General features: G+C 46.8%; 1 protein-coding gene and 1 non-coding gene across 2 annotated transcripts in view; one reads left to right on the top strand and one right to left on the bottom strand.

Moving 5' to 3' along the window:
• The window catches only part of IGSF21 (immunoglobin superfamily member 21), a 386505-nt gene that overhangs the window by 308600 nt on the left and 61046 nt on the right, over window positions 1–16859 (bottom strand). The gene's annotated exons all lie outside the window — the stretch shown is intronic.
• LOC119929378 lies at window positions 601–738 on the top strand. The gene has a single exon (XR_005451504.1). It is a non-coding gene; the product is annotated as a small nucleolar RNA SNORA7 (small nucleolar RNA).

Genomic DNA, 16859 nt, shown 5'->3' with positions numbered 1-16859 from the left:
AATTCATGTCAGCTTTTCCCCTCAGTGACATTTCCAGAATCTACCCCTACCTTTCCATCTGAAATGCCATTATGCTGCTCCAAGACCTTTCCCCAGCCATCTTCAAATAATTGCTTCCTCACTGACCTCCCTGCCTCCAGCCTTCCTCGACTCCAGCCTATACTTCACTCTGCTGCCTGAGTAATTTTCCTAAAAAACTGTATTCTGTGTACATCTTGCCAATCCTCAAATCTCCAGTGGTTGTCCATTCCCCTCTACATCAAGCAGAAACTCTAGCTCATAGACTAAGTGGAAATCGCTCAGGACTGAAGGTACACTGCAATCCGAGCAAACGCTCCAAAAGGATAGCGAGAACAATGAGCAAACACAAAATAGTGTGGCCTAGTGGATAAAGCACAAGCCTGGGAGAGAGAGGATCTGGATTCTAATCTCAGCTCCACCACTTGTCTGCTGTGTGACCTTGGGCAGGTCACAACTTCTCTGGGCCTCAGTTTCCTCAATGGTATAATGGGGATTCAATTCCTGTTTTTCTTCCCTTAGATGGTAAGCCTGTGAGACACAAACTGTGAACTGATTATCTTGCATATACCCCACTGCTTGCCCCTCTCAGGGTCACAGCAGGAGAGTTTCCAGTACTCTACCAGTCTTGGCTATGGGAGAGGGAGTCAAGCAGAGGCCTACCCACTCCATTCCTAGCTTGGCCAGTGGCTAGCAAGTGGAAGGCTATCTGCTACAAGTCAAAACCCACCCATGCTGGGCAGCAGCGGCACAGGAGAGCATCGAGGGTGGAAACTTGAGTTTACTGTGCAGAAGGCAGCAGTGGTAAACCACGTCCGTATTTTTACAAAAAAAACTCTATGGATACACTACCAGAATGACTACAGATGGAGAGTGGGGCATTGAGAGAGACGTGTCCATGGTATCACTATGGATCGGAAACAACTCGACGGCCTAAGACTAGACCCCTGTGATTAGTACAGTACTTGGACGAAGGGGGAGAAGAGAATTATTGATTTTGTAGGAAACCCATTTTTCTGTGCCAGAGGACCCCAGAAGTGGCCAATCCCCATGCCCGACTGATTCTTCATGCTGTAGCCCCAGAAGTCATTATGCTGGTGGGAACCAAGGGATACGAATTCCATGTAAGAATATCAATACTCTGACCATCCAGTTAAATACCAGTAATTAAAATTCATCTTCCTTCCCACCACAATGTATTAAACTACAAACACTTAATTTTATGCCTCTTACCTCATTGATCTGCATAAGTGGGGAAAAAAAACCCCACTTAGCTGCATCTCTAATTATCTCTGATGTGGGTTTAGTGGCCTGTTACCGGCCTGGGTTGGAGACCCCAGAGCACATATGGAGTCTAGACAGTGATCGTTCTGGGTCAGGGAAGATGCCAGAATCATCACGATGGCTGGGGAAAAGAGGTGGGAGGAGCAGAGTGGCCTAGTGGAAAGAGCACAGGCTTGAGAGTTAGAAGACGTGGATTGTAATCCCACTTTCACCACTTGCCTGCTGTAATAGACCCCTACATTCAGAAGGGAAAAGAGGAAGCCAGAAGAGGGGAATCTTAAGTTTTCCTTCCTGAGAGAAGCTCAACTGAATAGTTATTAATGCATTATATGGTATTCACTTGGAACCAAGTCAGAGGGGAGAACATACATGGGCTGATAGTTGGGGAGGGTGACCCTCAGCTACTTTGAAGAAAGGCTTTGAGCTGTGATCCTCGGAAGGAGGGACACGGAGATAGCTCCAAGCTGTGACCCTGGAAGGACACAGGGAATAGGGAGGGATCAGAGATGATCCTGTTGTGTGGGTTAGGATACCGTCAGGGTTCAGAGTCCAGAATTAATATTCTGGAGAAATGAGGTTCCTGCCCATGGGAGGAAGAAACTGCACCGTTACATGCTTGAATATGAATAACTTGGAGAGAGTGAGACAAACTGGGATGTCCACAGAGAGGATGGGAAAGAATCAGTGGAGCATCAGCCTCCAGATACCTACAAGAATAGATGGGCTTGGAGGGGGAAAGTAGTAATAATGATGGCATTTATTAAGCACTTACTATGAGCAAAGCACTGTTCTAAGTGCTGGGGAGGTTACAAGGTGATCAGGTTGTCCCACAGGGGCTCACAGTCAATCCCCATTTTACAGATGAGGAAACTGAGGCCCAGAGAAGTTAAGTGACTTGCTCAAGGTCACACAGCTGACAATTGGACTGTAAGCCCACTGTTGGATAGGGACCATCTCTATGTGTTGCCAACTTGTACTTCCCAAGTGCTTAATACAGTGCTCTGCACACAGTAAGCGCTCAATACGATTGAATGAATGAATTGGAGGAGTCGGGATTTTAACCCATGACCTCTAACTCCAAAGCCCATGCTCTTTCCACTGAGCCACACTGCTTCTCTAGGTAGTAGATCTAGGGAAAAGTGTAGTGTTGGACTGGAATTCTGTTTGCCTATTACCTGATTAAGCATACCTATAAGAAGGCAATTTAAATGCGAGTGTGATCTCTGACCTCGGTGCCTGCCTGCAATGGGCTGGAGGAGAAGCTTCAGTGGCCAGGGAGAAATATGGGTTTTTGAAGCCAAGGGTGGGGGAAGGAGTGCTTTCTCTGAGAAGCTAGTCCCTGGAGGCTTTGGGGAGGCGCTTGAGCAGGAGACAAAGGGATAGTGGAAGCGATAAGGCTGCAGTATTTAGGTTTTATTAGACATCTCTCAAATCTTGCCCAACCCTTGAAGGGAAGACCTGGAGGGCTTTAGGACCCAGTAGAGGCCAACAAGGATCTGGGTGCTTCTAAACTGACACTGGAAGCTGGTTTAGCCAGGGTTCATAAGGTTGTGAGCTCCCAGAAACATCACTCCAAGTCACAACTAATCTATGCCTGTTTCCTCACCTGTAAGATGGGGATGTAATACCTGTTTTCCCTTAGACTGTGAATCAGATGTAGGACAAGGGACTGTGTCCAACCTGATTATCTTGGATCTTTCCCATACTCCTAGTACAGTCGTTGGCACATAGCAAGCATTTAAATACCACAATTATGTGCCATGGATGCACTTAAATACCACAATTATATGCCATCGACCCAGGGACCTGGCTGAACAGTCCGTCTCAGACCCGGGAAGCTCCTATTCAAGGTCAGAGAGCTGGACAGTTTGGGACATCTGGGATCTGGCATGATGAGAGGAGACAAACAAGACTGGTCCATGTTTGGAGGGACTGAATCGGGCAGAGAGGAGAACAACCAGGTGAGGTGGCCTGCGGAACAGAGCCTCTGTGAGACTACACCACTCTTCCAGTCACCTGTCTCAGAGTTCACTGGTGTCTTCAGCATGATTAGGGAGTGATGGCAAGAGTGGCATGGGTGCCGACCCACAGAGAAGTTAAGTTACCCTCCATCTCCACAATTTCAAGTTGGGAGGGAGCAGCATCCAGGGATATCAATCAGTGGCATTTACTGAGCACTTATTCTAAGCAGAGCCCGGTGCAAAGATCTTGGGAAAGTAGTCAATCATATTTATTAAGTGCTTACTGTGTGCAGAGCACTGTACTAAGCTCCTGGGGGAGTATGATATAACAATACACAGATACATTCCCTGCCCACCACAAGCTTACCGTCTGAAGTACAATCCAATAGTTTATGGACAAAATTTCTGCTCTCAAGGAGCTGACAGTCATCATCAATCGTATTTATTGAGCGCTTATTGTATGCAGAGCACTGTACTAAGCGCTTGGGAAGTACAAATTGGCAACATATAGAGACAGTCCCTACCCAACAGTGGGCTCACAGTCACACAAGGCCAGTACCCCAAGGCAGGATAGAATGGGGCAAGGAAGTACAGAGATCCCCACTATGGTAGCATCTCTTCCACTGCTACTGCTTAAATAATAATAATAATAATAGCATTTATTAAGTGCTTACTATGTGCAAAGCACTGTTCTAAGCGCTGGGAGGTTGCAAGGTGATCAGATTGTCCCCCTGGGGGCTCACAGTCTCAATCCCCATTTTACAGATGAGGTAACTGAGGCACAGAGAAGTTAAGTGACTTGCCCAAAGTCACACAGCTGACAATTGGCAGAGTGGGGATTTGAGCCCATGACCTCTAACTTCAAAGCCCCGTGCTCTTTCCACTGAGCCATTTAGATGAGAAGCAGCATGGAGTAGTGTATAGAGTTCAGGCCTCGAAATCAAAAGGTCATGGGCTCTAATCCCTGCTCCACCACTTGTCTTCTCTGTGACCTTGGACAAGTCACTTCACTAAGTCTCAGTTGCCACATCTGAAAAATGGGAATTAAGACTGTGAACTCTACGTGTGACATCCAACCCAATTTGATTATATCCACTCCAGTGCTTAGTACAGTGCCTGGTACATAGCAGGCACTTAAATAGCATAGTTATTATTATGGAAGTGGGCACAAAGAAGTCCAGGGGGCAGGGAGTGAGGGATTTAACCCTTGCTGCTTCCCTACAGGGGTCAGAAAGGCCTGGTGCCACTAGCCCTGTAAGTACCTCGTGATTAAGGATATTGGAGCCCGGGAAATCTCCACCTGGTCCTTTGGGGGTACACAAGAAGTCATATGGCTTTAAGAAGATGCTCCTACCATCACTCCTTGCAGTGCTGGCTCTGGGATGACACTGGAGTCTGCTTCTCCTGCCCCTGCATCATCCTAGAAGCTGCCCTGATCCTCCTCCATCACCCTGGCAGGCCTGAAAAGAGTTCTGGGTCACCAGGATGACAGGCAACCCCCCAGTTCCTCACATGCCCGGTTTGATGCCCAGCTGACCTCAGCCCTGGGGGAGCCTCAGGCTGCTTCTCTGGCTCCCTTGGCACCAGCCAATCCTGTTTCCCTATCAGGATGTTATGTTGCCAACTTGTGCTCCCAAGTGCTTAGTACAGTGCTCTGCACACACTAAGCACTCAATAAATACGATTGAACGAATGAATGATGCAGGAGAAGGGGGAGGTAAACCAGGAAACCGTTACGCCTTCATGAATTACAGCCCTCTAAAGAGCCATGTTGAAACATCTGTGGAACATGGAAATGGGGCCAGGCTCTGTGCCAGCCTTGCCTGTGGGTATACAGGGGAGATGGAGGAGATTCTCTCTCAAAGATGAGTCTTCAGCAGCCCAGGACTTCCCCGGTACTGAGTTGGCACCCCCTGGGTGGTCTTGCTGGGAGAAGGTCAGTTGCCCCAGGACCCCCTCCATGATGCCTCTGGCCTCGTAGAAGCTGCTCCGGCTCTCAGGTGAGGGACTGCATGCCCAGGGAGGTCACCAGCCAGGCCTGCATCAGGCTGATAACTCAAGAAACAAACTCTCTGGTTCCTCAACAAGTCCCTCACCCTTGAAGCAGCATGGTTTAGTGGATAGAGCACAGGCCTGGGAATCAGAAGGTCATGGGTTCTAATCCCGGCTCTGCCACTTGTCTGTTGTGAGACCTTGGGCAAGTCACTTCACTATGCCTCAGTTCCCTTATCTGTAAAACGGGGACTGAGACTGTGAGCGCCACATGGGACAGGGACTGTGTCCAACCCGATTTGCTTGTATCCACCACAGTGCTCAGTACAGTGCCTGGCACAAAGTAAGCCCTTAATGAATACCATAATTATCATCATTATTATTAACTGAGCCCAGAGAACAGCGGCAGGATCTGATAAGAGGGCCAAGAGAGCAGGTCAGCCTCCTGATCCCAAAGGGACTGTCCATTGCCAAGACCCCACCCCACAACTCCCACAGGGACCATCTGTCAAACTGCCTTCATTCCAAAGTCGAGAGGGCCAAGAAGAGGCAGCTTGAGGCCCGAGCCACAGGACTCTCAATTGCCCAACCTCGAGGTTGGAGCAGAGTGGCCAGTCCAATAGGAAACTGAGTCACATGAACTGGGAGAGCCAACTGTGTAAGGTATTTAACTTCAAGAACCTACTACAAACCAGCATAGAGGACAATATGAACCTCCTAAATCTTCAGGACCTGATTGAAGGTTCTTATGAACACGAGAAGCAGCATGGTCTAGTGGCTAGGCCACAGAACTAAGAGTCAGAGGTCCTGGATTCTAATTCCGGCTTGTCTACCATGTGACAACTTCTCTGTACCTCAGTTCCCTCATCTGTAAAATGGGTATTTAATACCCATTCTCTCTCCTACTTTGACTGTGAGCCTCATTTGGGACCTGATTATATTGTACCTATCCCAATACTTAGTACAGTGCTTGGCACATAGTAAGCACTTAAATACCACAATTATTAGAAACAGAGAGAGGGGAGAACTGTGAAACTCATTCTTAGATTGTGAGCCCTTTGAGGGCCAGGGACCCAGGCATTCTCATTCATTCAATCGTATTTATTGAGCGCTTACTGTGTGCACAGCACTGTACTAAGCACATGGGAAGTACAAGTCGGCAACATATAGAGATGGTCCCTACTCAACAACGGGCTCACAGTCTAGAAGGGAGAAGAGACAGCAAAACAAAACATGTAGATAGATGCCAAAATTGTCAGAACAAACAGAATTATAGCTATGTGCACATCATTAACAAAATAAATAGAATAGTAAATATGTACAAGTAAAATAGAGTAAAAAATCTGAACAAATATTTACAAGTGCTGTGGGGAGGGGAAGAAGGTAGGGTGGAAGGGATGGGAAGGAGGAGAGGAAAAAGGAGGCTCAGTCTGGGAAGGCCTCCTGGAGGAGGTGAGCTCTTAGTAGGGCTTTGAAGGGAGGAAGAGAGCTAGCTTGGTGGATGTGTGAAGGGAGGGCATTCCAGGCCAGGGGAAGGACATGGGCTGGGGGTCGATGGTGGGACAGGTGAGAACTAGGTACAGTGACGAGGTAAGTGGCAGAGGAGCCGAGGGTGCGGACTGGGCTGTAGAAGGAGAGAAGGGAGGTGAGGTAGGAGGGGCTGAGGTGATGGAGAGCCATGAAGCTGAGAGTGAGAAGTTTTTGCTTGATTCACAGGTTGACAGGCAACCACTGGAGATTTTTGAGGAGGGGATTGACGTGCCCGGAGCGTTTCTGTACAAAGATTTGTGTAGTACAGTTCTTTGCACACAGTGTTTAATAAATACCAGAGTTGCTACCCACTTTGGCTTCAGTTACCCTTTGGAATTCTCTATCTCCATCCTGCCAAACAGGCTGTTTGTCGGAACAGTCTTGCTAGAGACCTCTGAGCCAAAGAAGAATCATCAGTTGAGGTGCTACTAGGTTTTCACCCCCATATTAGATCATCTTGTGGTTTTCAAAAATCTTTGGGCCAAAAACATTCTATTCTGCTGCCCCATGGCCCTGCCCACATTTACCAATACCAAACGCTCCCTCCCCCTTGGCCATGCCACTTCCTACTCCTCTTACCTTCAGACTCCCAGTTTCCTCCCTAGAGCCAGATGCCAGAAAAAAATACATCAAAAAGGAAATAGGGAAGATAAAGCAGAGTAGACTGAATTTCCTCTTGGCCAGCTGCCCGATTTTGCCTCGGACCAACCTAATTTGAATAGGCAATTGGGCTAGTTCTAATTTCACGGCTACCCTGTCCCCACACTGGCTATTAACAGGAATGTGTTGGCTGCAGAGGAAGCCAGGCTCAGCAGATGTGTGACAGGGTTTAATCATAAGCGGGGGTTGGGGGGAGTGAGGGGTAGGGAAGAACCCCATTTCCAAGAGCTGAATAATTTCAGAGCAGCTGAGAAACTGGTTCTGAAGAGGGAAACTGTCTCAGAACCTAGGGGAGTCAGTCAATCGTATCTGTTGAGCACTTACTGTGTGCAAAGCACTGCACTAAACACTGGAGAGAGTACAATACAACAATAAACAGTTACATTCCCTGCCCAAATGAGCTTACAGTCTATAGAGTGGGGAGATAGACATTAATATAAATAAATAGCAGTTATGTTCATAAGGGCTGTGAGGCTAGGAGAAGGGATGAATAAAGGGAACAAGTCAGGGTGATGCACAAGGGAATGGAAGAGGAAATGAGGGCTTAGTCAGGGAAGGCCTCCTGGGGAAATGTGTCTTCAATAAGGGTTTGAAGTGGGGAGAGTCATTGTTGAATATGAAGAGGGAGGGTATTCCAGGCCAGAAGCAGGACGAGGGCGAAAGGTCAGTGGTGAGATGGACAAGATCAAGGAACAGTAAGAAGGTTAGCATTAGAGGAGTGAAGTGTGTGGACTTATAATAGGAAAGTAGAGAGGTGTGGTAGAGGGGACAAGGTGATTGAGTCCTTTAAAGCAGATTGTTATGAGTTTTCTTGATACGGGGGTCGTTGGACAACCACTGGAGTTTGAGGAGTAGGAAAATACGGCCTGAACAATTTCACAGAAAAATCATCTTGACAGCAAAGTATGGACTGGAGTGGGGAGAGACTAGAGGCAGGAAGGTCAGCAAGGAGGCTGATAGAGTAGTCAAGATGGGATAGGGTAACTGTTTGGATCAATGAGGGGGAGTTGTGGAGGGGTCAGGAGGGAGGAGGAAGATTGGTATCTCTGGGCTACAGACTCATGTATGGGGAACAATGGAAAAAAGGGCCTAGCAGAACAGATCAAAGAAAAAAGGGGAGATCGTAATTGGTGAAAACCATTTTACAAGAGGAGCAGCATTTACTGAGCACCCACTTGACGTGGTACATTGAACTAGACTTTTGGGAAGCAGAGAATAAAGAAGTGATATGTTCCCTGCCCATAATGTGTTGACATTCTAAGGAGGGAAACAAACACGTAAATATTTACAGTTAGAGTGGCCAAATAAATGGAGCAGGCATAAAAACAGGAGGGTTAAGAAGTGTGTAAATAAGTGCGCAAGTGCTAGGATTCAAAGCCAGACCAAGCTTGGTGCAGATTGGAAGCCACTGAGTTGCATATTGGAACACAGTGGCTCACAATCAACTTGCTTCTTCCTCCCTGCCCTTGCCATTTTCTGTTGACTGGTAGGCCTAGACTCAGGAGACCTGCAGCCTCCAGTAAGCATACTAGCCAAGATGTTGCTGCTAAAGCCTGATGCATTAAGGGGTGTGTGCACACAGCTTGTCTACCTGGGCCTGTCTCTGCCAATGAGAAGTAATTCTGGGTCCCACAAGGTAAGACAGAGAGCCAGGTGGAGACTTGGATCTTTGGCCAGGAAGGGCTGGGGCTCTTGGGCCACCACCTATATCATCCAGGAACTTCCTCTCCTTGCCTGTCCTGGACAGTAAGTAGACAAGCTGGTCTAGGCTGGGTGTTCAGAGGTGGCACATTGAGGTTAACCACTCCTACCCAGTCACCTAGAGTCTCTCATTGCAGCTCCGTTGATGTCTAGGCCTGGAAATGTCCTCAAGACCCTAGTTGGCCAAGGGCTTCCCAACTTCCAAGAGAAGCAGCATGGCTCAGTAGAAAGAGCACGTGCTTGGGAGTCAGAGGTCATGGGTTCTAATCTCAGCTCTGCCACATGTCTGCTGTGAGACCTTGGGCAAATCACAACTTCTGAGTTTCATTTACCTCATCTGTAAAATGGGGATGAAGACTGTGAGCCCCACGTGGGACAACCTGATCACCTTGTATCCCCCAGTGCTTAGAACAGTGTTTTGCACATAATAAGCACTTAAATGCCAACATTATTATTATTATTCTGGGACACTCCCACTGCTGCTGCTCACACCGACCACCCCACAAGTCTCCCTAGTCACCAGAAGTCCACAGTAATGGGGGAAAGCTGGCCCTGGCCAAAGTAGCAGCAATAATGCAGGCTGCTACCTCATATGAGACTACTGAGGCCTCAGGTGAGAAACAGCATGGCTTAATGGATAAGCACTAGCTTGGAAGTCTGGAGGACCTGGGTTCTAATTCCAGCTCTGACATATGTCTGCTGTGTGACCTTGGGCAAGTCACTTAACTTCTCTGGGCCTATTTCCTCTTTTGTAAAATGGAGATTAAGATTGTGAGCCCCATGTGGGACAGGCTCTTTGTCCAACCCGTTTGCTTGTATCCACCATAGTGCTTAGTACAGTGCTTGATGCATAGTAATTACTTAACTGATGCCACAATAATTATTAGACGTGCATAAGGACACAAAGGGATGCTCTTGTGTCCAGCCAAATCAAAGGTGACAGCTTGCAGAACCTGTGAAGTACCCTAGGGTGCTTAGTGGGGCATGCTGGTTTGCCATGGCATCCGTTGAGAGGAATTCTGAACCAGTCCATGCTGGGGCCAGGGGAAATGGTAATAAAACTGCCTTTCTTCCATTCTCCTAAACATGATCAGGAAATGAGACTCTCAACCATGCATGCTAACATATGCTGAGGTCACAGTCTCCAGGAAGTTCTTCTTGAAGTCTGTTCAGAGTCCCTCCTGGTGACACTTAAATGCTTTCCCTTTTCTTTGCCTTATTAGCAGAAAACAGTTGCTCACTACCACCTGTCCAAAAATCTCACCTTACATTCTAGGCACAGTGCCTTTCTCAGATGGCTCGAGACATTCCTTGGTCCACTTACAGCAAGGGTCAGGAAATAGTCACTGTATGGTAAGATTGGCGAGACAGAGAGAGCGCTTGTCTTAGGTCACACAGCATATGAACAGTGGAACCAGCCGGTAAAAGAATCCGGCAAGGCTGTCACTCCTCTATGTGAGACCAGCCTGTTTGCCCTGAGAGAGGGAGGAGAGCCTAAAAAAATCAATCGAAGACTCAGTAAGAGGAAAGAGAGGCCACTGCAGTCACATACCCATGTCACTAAAAGGAAATCCAGCTGGTCAAAGAGAGATAACCATAGAAAGAGAGCTGCTGGATCTTCTTTCCCTCTCCCTGTCTCTCTCTCTCTCTCTCTCTCTCTCACACACACACACACCCTTCAAATGAGGCACCAATGGAGGTATATGATAATTTGTATAAAGCACTTACTATGTGCCAGGTGCTGTACTAAGCACTGGGGTAAATACAAGATAGGTTGAACAGTCCTTGTTCCACATGGGGGCTCACAGTCCCCATTTTACAGAAGAGGTAACTGAGGCACAGAGAAGTGACTTGCCCAAGGTCACTCAGCAGACAAGTGGCATAGTGGGGATAATAACTCAGGTCCTCTGATTCCAGGCCTGCTCTCTTTCCTCTAGCCCATGCTACATAACCTGCCCCAGTGTGGAGTGACACATGGCTTCCAAATGTATAGCCAGAAGCAACTTTCTGTCTTCTCCTCCTGATCCTACACCCCACTCACCACCAACCAGCTTTATATTATAAAACCAAAAATAGCCGAGCCATTCTCCAGGGTGAGTCAGGCACTGCCAGGTCAAGAGCGGCATCCCATGTTAATCAGCGTTCTGCGATGCCAAGGAAGTGAATGCTCCCCCAGTCGGAAGAATGCCAATTCCTCCAGTATCTCCCACTCGGTGGCAGAGCCGACCTTGGTCTCCTCCTCTGAAGGGCTTGGCTCTGGAGCCCGAAATGCAAAAATCCCCTGTCTGGAGCCCCTGTGTCCCTGCCTTGCAAGCTAAATGGTGTCTTAAAGCTAAGTGGGTTTCTTATCTGTGGCTGTCCAGCTCAAGGACATGATCTTTCTGCTCCTCCCCAAGCTGGGCAGCTCTTTCTCCTCTGATCCTTCAATTTTCCTCCCACTGCCCCCAATCCCAGGGTTTAGCCACCCCTGCTCACCGCAGTTGAACCGGAGGTTCTTCCAGAGTCTGGCCCTGTTTTTTAAAACTGCTGGGCCAGTGATCTAGCATTGTGGGGGACAGAGAGGAGCAGTTGGGGTACCTAGAATCTCAGATTCCTGGAAAACCCGTACCGACATTATTGGGTGGTTTGTCTTCTTCCTGACCCCTAACCCCTCATCCTTCCCCTCCATCATACCCTAGCCCCAATCCCACTCCCACCTCCCCTCAAAGTGGGCCCCCTTGTCCTCATGCTCTCCAACCCATCCTAGCTCCCCTCCACCCTGCCCTTTCCTGCCATCCCAGTCCAGTTTCCCCAAGTGGAAAGATCCACATCTGATGAGTTCCAGACCTTCCTGATTGGCATGGAAAGCCTGCAGTGCAATCTTGGAGACGGCAGGAAATTCAGCCCCTTCCCACTTACCTAGATTAGCTTCTAGCTGGTATAATTATTTAAACAAGTCGCCAGCCAGGCCGCACATCATAATTATATATATGTATTAATACTTCACCTTTATACAGCAGCTTGCTTCTGGGGATGTCAAAACACTTGACAAACATTAATCAATTAAGCTTCTGGTCTCCTTGGTGAAGCTTGTTTTAGACAGAGCCTGTTTACCTGCAGAGGCTAGAACAGGAAGAGTGGCTGGGCCAAGATCCCTAGCAAAGGTCAGGGCTGAGGAAGAAACTCAGGGGTCTTGACTCTCCTGGTTAGGAAGGTTCTTGTTCCTAGATTAGAGTGGTTTAGATCGGTCAGTAAGAGGCAGAGGATCCTTTCCCCACTGTTCATTCACTCATATTTATTGAGCGCTTACTGTATGAGGCACTGTACTAAGCTCTTGGGAAAGAGCAATACAGCAATAAACATTCTCTTCCCACAACGACTGTTCTCAGGAGGACTCCATTATCCAGGTTGGTTAGAAGAGGGGCTCTGCAAACGTGCACACAGTAAGAGCTTAATAAATACCACTGCTTAAGGTATTTTAAGCACTTTTAGGTGCTTACTACAATACTTTGCACATAGTAAGCATTCAAATACGATTGAAGTGAGAGGGCAAGCACTGTGTAAGGTTTGTAGAAGGATTCTAAGATCAGTCATTTATTGATCAATGGTATTTAGTGCTTAATCTGTACAGAACACTGTACTAAGCACTTGGGAGACTATAATACAACAAAGTTGGCAGACACACTTCCCGCCCCCAATAAGGGAAGCAGCATAGCCTGGTGGAAAGAACTAGCCTGGGAGTCAGAGAACTTGTGTTCTAATCCTGGCTTTGCCACTGGTCTGTTAAGTAGCCTTGGGCAAGTCACTTCACTACTCCAGTCCTCAGTTACCTCATCTATAAATGGAGAGATTAAGTCTATGAATCCCATGTGGGACACAGATTGTGTCCAATCTGATTAGCTTATAACTACCCCAACACTTAGTTCAGTGCCTAGCACATAGAAAGCACATAATACCATTTTAAAAAGTTACAGTCTAGCTGGCCTCTATTCCTCTCCTTGGCCAATTTAAGTTTTCAATGAAAAGGGTAGCAGTAATAATTACTAGACTGTAATCTTGTTGTGGTCAGGGAACATGTCTACCAACTGTTTCATTGCACTCACTAAAGCACTTAGTATAGTGCTGTATACACACTAAGCACTAGCTTGTTATGGACAGGGAATGTGTTTGCTAATTCCATTGTAATGTACTCTCCTGAATACTTAATACAGTACTCTGCACATAGTAAGAACTCAATAATTACCATTGATGGATTAATGATAGTGATATTTGTTAGGCACTTATGTGCCATGTCCAGTACTAAGAGTTAGGGTGGATACAAGATATTCTGGTTGGACAAAGTCAATGTCCCACATGGGGTTCACAGTCTTAATCCCCATTTCAGATGAGAAAACAGATAGGGAATTAAAAAGACTTGCCCACGGTCACACAGATGACAAGGTGGAACCACCCTTAGAACTCAGGTCCACTGACTCTTAGTCTCTTGTTTTTTCCAGTGGCTATGTTGCCTCCCAGAATTTGACTTCAAATTCCACATTCTGCCTCCCCTGCCTTCCCCATGGAGAGATAAGAATGCTTTTACTAAAATACCTGGAACTAGAAGCTTGAACCTTTCTCCAAAAGCAGCATTCTAAAGTTACAAAAGATAGTAGATTGTAGGCAGAATCTAAAATGGAACGCTGCATGAGTACTTAGAATAACTATAAGACTCTGATTTCAAATAATATCTTAAGCATAAAGACAACTAAAATGAATACAAAAATGTGAATCCACATAAATTTAAAAGCACAAACGAAGATGTATATCCCAAAACTCCAAAATAGGCCACTTACCTGCCTTTCTTCCCCTCATTTCAAGGAGCTTGGACTCATCCATGAGGGAAACAAGGAGGCACTTCACCACTCAGAATCCAGAGAAAAAGAGGAGCAGCTACATAGCTTTCACCCCTACCCCTGATTAAGAAAGTTCAGGAGCTTTGTCCCAATGTGGGGCAAAGAGGTCATGAGTCAGCCCCTTTGCCTCCTGGGAAATATTGCTTTTTCTTTCCTTTGATTTCCTAACCAGCTTTCAACAGGACCTTCTAAGTGACCAAAGATTGAGTATAATATATCACAGACAACAGCTGCCTTTTCCTCCTCCAGGTTCTTGGGAGAGTGATTAGCTCAGCTGTCTGTGGTCATGTGATCAGACGTGAGCTTATTGTGGCCCGGGAATGTGTTTGTTGTTGTACTGTACTCTCCAAAGCACTTAGTACAGTGCTTTGCACACATTAAACACTCAATAAACATGATTTAATGAATGAATGAATGGTGCTGCTGGAACCAGTGCAGACAAACTGAAGAGAGATGAGTAGAGGGAGAGGGGATGGTATAGACTGCTGTCTCTATTTACCCCAAATCCCATTTCCCTTGCTGATCTGGTCCTCTATCTCTCTAACTGTCCAGTCTTCCTGCAGAAGGGACCAGCTCAGAGGGCCTGAGAGGCGAAACTGTCATCTTAAAAAAATAGCAACTGAAGCCCATGGATTTGAGGGATCTGTTTCTCATACAGCTGTGGCCAGTGAAAGAGTTCCCCACTTTTCTCTCTCTCTCATCCATTCCTCATTTCTTTCAGCTGTAGCATCCTTCTTTCAGAGTCAGAACAGATGTATTCTCCTAAGCTTCTATAGGCAACCAAATTCATCAGAAGTCAAACTCATACCCATCAATCATGCTGAATGGCCTATTGGAAAGAACACAGGCCTGGGAACCAGAGGACGTGGAGTCTAATCTCAAGTCCACCATGTACCTACTATGTGACCTTGGGCAAGTCGCTTAACTTCTCTGTTCCTCAATTCCCTCACCTGCAAAATGGGGATTCGCTACCAGTTCTCCCTTCTAAAAAAAAAAAACGGCATTTATTAAGCACTTACTATGTGCAGAGCACTGTTCTAAGTCCTGGGGAGGTTACAGGATGATCAGGTTGTCCCACAGGGAGCTCACAGTCTTCATCCCCATTTTACAAATGAGGGAACTGAGGCCCAGAGAAGTGAAGTGACTTGCCCAAAGTCACACAGCTGACAAGGAGCAGAGCTGGGATTGGAACCCATGACCTCTGACTCCAAAGCCCGTGACCTTTCCACTGAGCCACACTACTTCTACTTAGAATGAGAGCCCCATGTGGTGCCTGATTACCATCTAGCTTCTCCAGAGCTTAGTACAGTGCTTGATACATACTAAACACTTAAATATCACAACTGTTATAATGATGGCATTTGTTAAATGCTTACTATGTGCAAAGCATTGTTCTAAGCACTGGTGAGGGTACAAGATGATCAGGTTGTCCCACATGGGGCTCACAGTCTTAATCCCCAATTTACATATGAGGTAACTGAGGCCCAGAGAAGTGAAGTGACTTGCCCAAAGTCAAATGGCTGACAAGTGGCAGAGCCTGGATTTGAACCCTTGACCTCTGACTCCCAAGCCCAGGCTCTTTCCACTGAGCCACACTGCTTCTCTAATAATGTTCAAATTTGTTAAGCGCTCAACAAATATGTTAAGCACTGTTCTAAGTGCTGGAGTAGATGCAGGGTCATCAGGTCGTCCCACGTGGGGCTCACATTAGAATCCACAACCTCTGACTCCCAAGCCTGTGCTTTTCCCAATAAGCCACGCTGTAGAGCACTGTACTAAGCACTTGAAAGAGTACAGTAGAGTAGAAAGACATGATCCCTGCCCTCCAGGAGTTTACAGTCTGTCGGAGGAGCTGAGAGTGAGGCTAATAATGATAATAATTATGGTATTTGTTAAGCACTGAAGCAGCATGGCCTAGTGTCAAGAGCACGGGCTTGGGAGTCAGAGGATGTGGGTTCTAATCCCAGCTCTACCATTTTTCTGCTGTGTGACCTTGGGCAAATCACTTAACTTCTCTGGACCTCAGTTCTCTCATTTGCAAAATGGGAATTAAGTCTGTGAGCCCCACTTGGGACAACCTACCTTGTATTTACCCCAGTGCTTAGAACAGTGTTTAACACATAGTACGCATTTAACAAATACCATAATTATTATTGTTATGTGCCAGGCACTGTACTAAGTGTTGGGGTGGATACAAGCAAATCAAGTTGGACACAGTCCCTGTCCCATGTGGGGCTCCCTGACTCAATCCCCATTTTACAGATGAGGTAACTGAGGCCCAGAGCAGTGAAGTGATTTGCCCAAGGTCACATAGAAGACATGTGGCAGAGCTGGGATTAGATATATGTTGCCAACTCGTACTTCCCAAGTGCTTAGTACAGTGCTCTGCACACAGTAAGTGCTCAGTAAATACGATTGAATGAATGAATGAATGAATGAATGAACCCTTGACCTTCTGACTCCCAGTTCCATGCTCTATCCATTCCACCATGTAGATCTTTAAAGAGGCAGAAGGTCACCCTGGATTTTAAACCCAGCTCCACCACTGATATGCTGTGCAGCCTGAGGAGAATCACTTAATCTCTCTGTGCTCCAAAGTGCCCATCAGTTACCAGGGAAGATATCACACCTTGTAACAGGGACACTGGGAGGATAGAATGAGTGAATGGTTTAGAAACAAAAGCCCCATAGAAATTCAAAGTATCGTTGAACTTCTTTCTCCCCTATTTTGACAGGCTAAAAGTCAGGCATAAAGAGTTGCAGAGGACGAGGGCCGATAAACCCTCAAACCTGCCCTACATTCTGGAACACAGCATTTCCATCTGCACTTCACCATGTCTGT

This window comes from Tachyglossus aculeatus, chromosome 5, assembly GCF_015852505.1.
Source record: "Tachyglossus aculeatus isolate mTacAcu1 chromosome 5, mTacAcu1.pri, whole genome shotgun sequence".
Classification (NCBI taxonomy): domain Eukaryota; kingdom Metazoa; phylum Chordata; class Mammalia; order Monotremata; family Tachyglossidae; genus Tachyglossus; species Tachyglossus aculeatus.
Note: the sequence above shows the minus strand (reverse complement) of the source record. Positions and strands in the feature narration are given on the sequence as shown.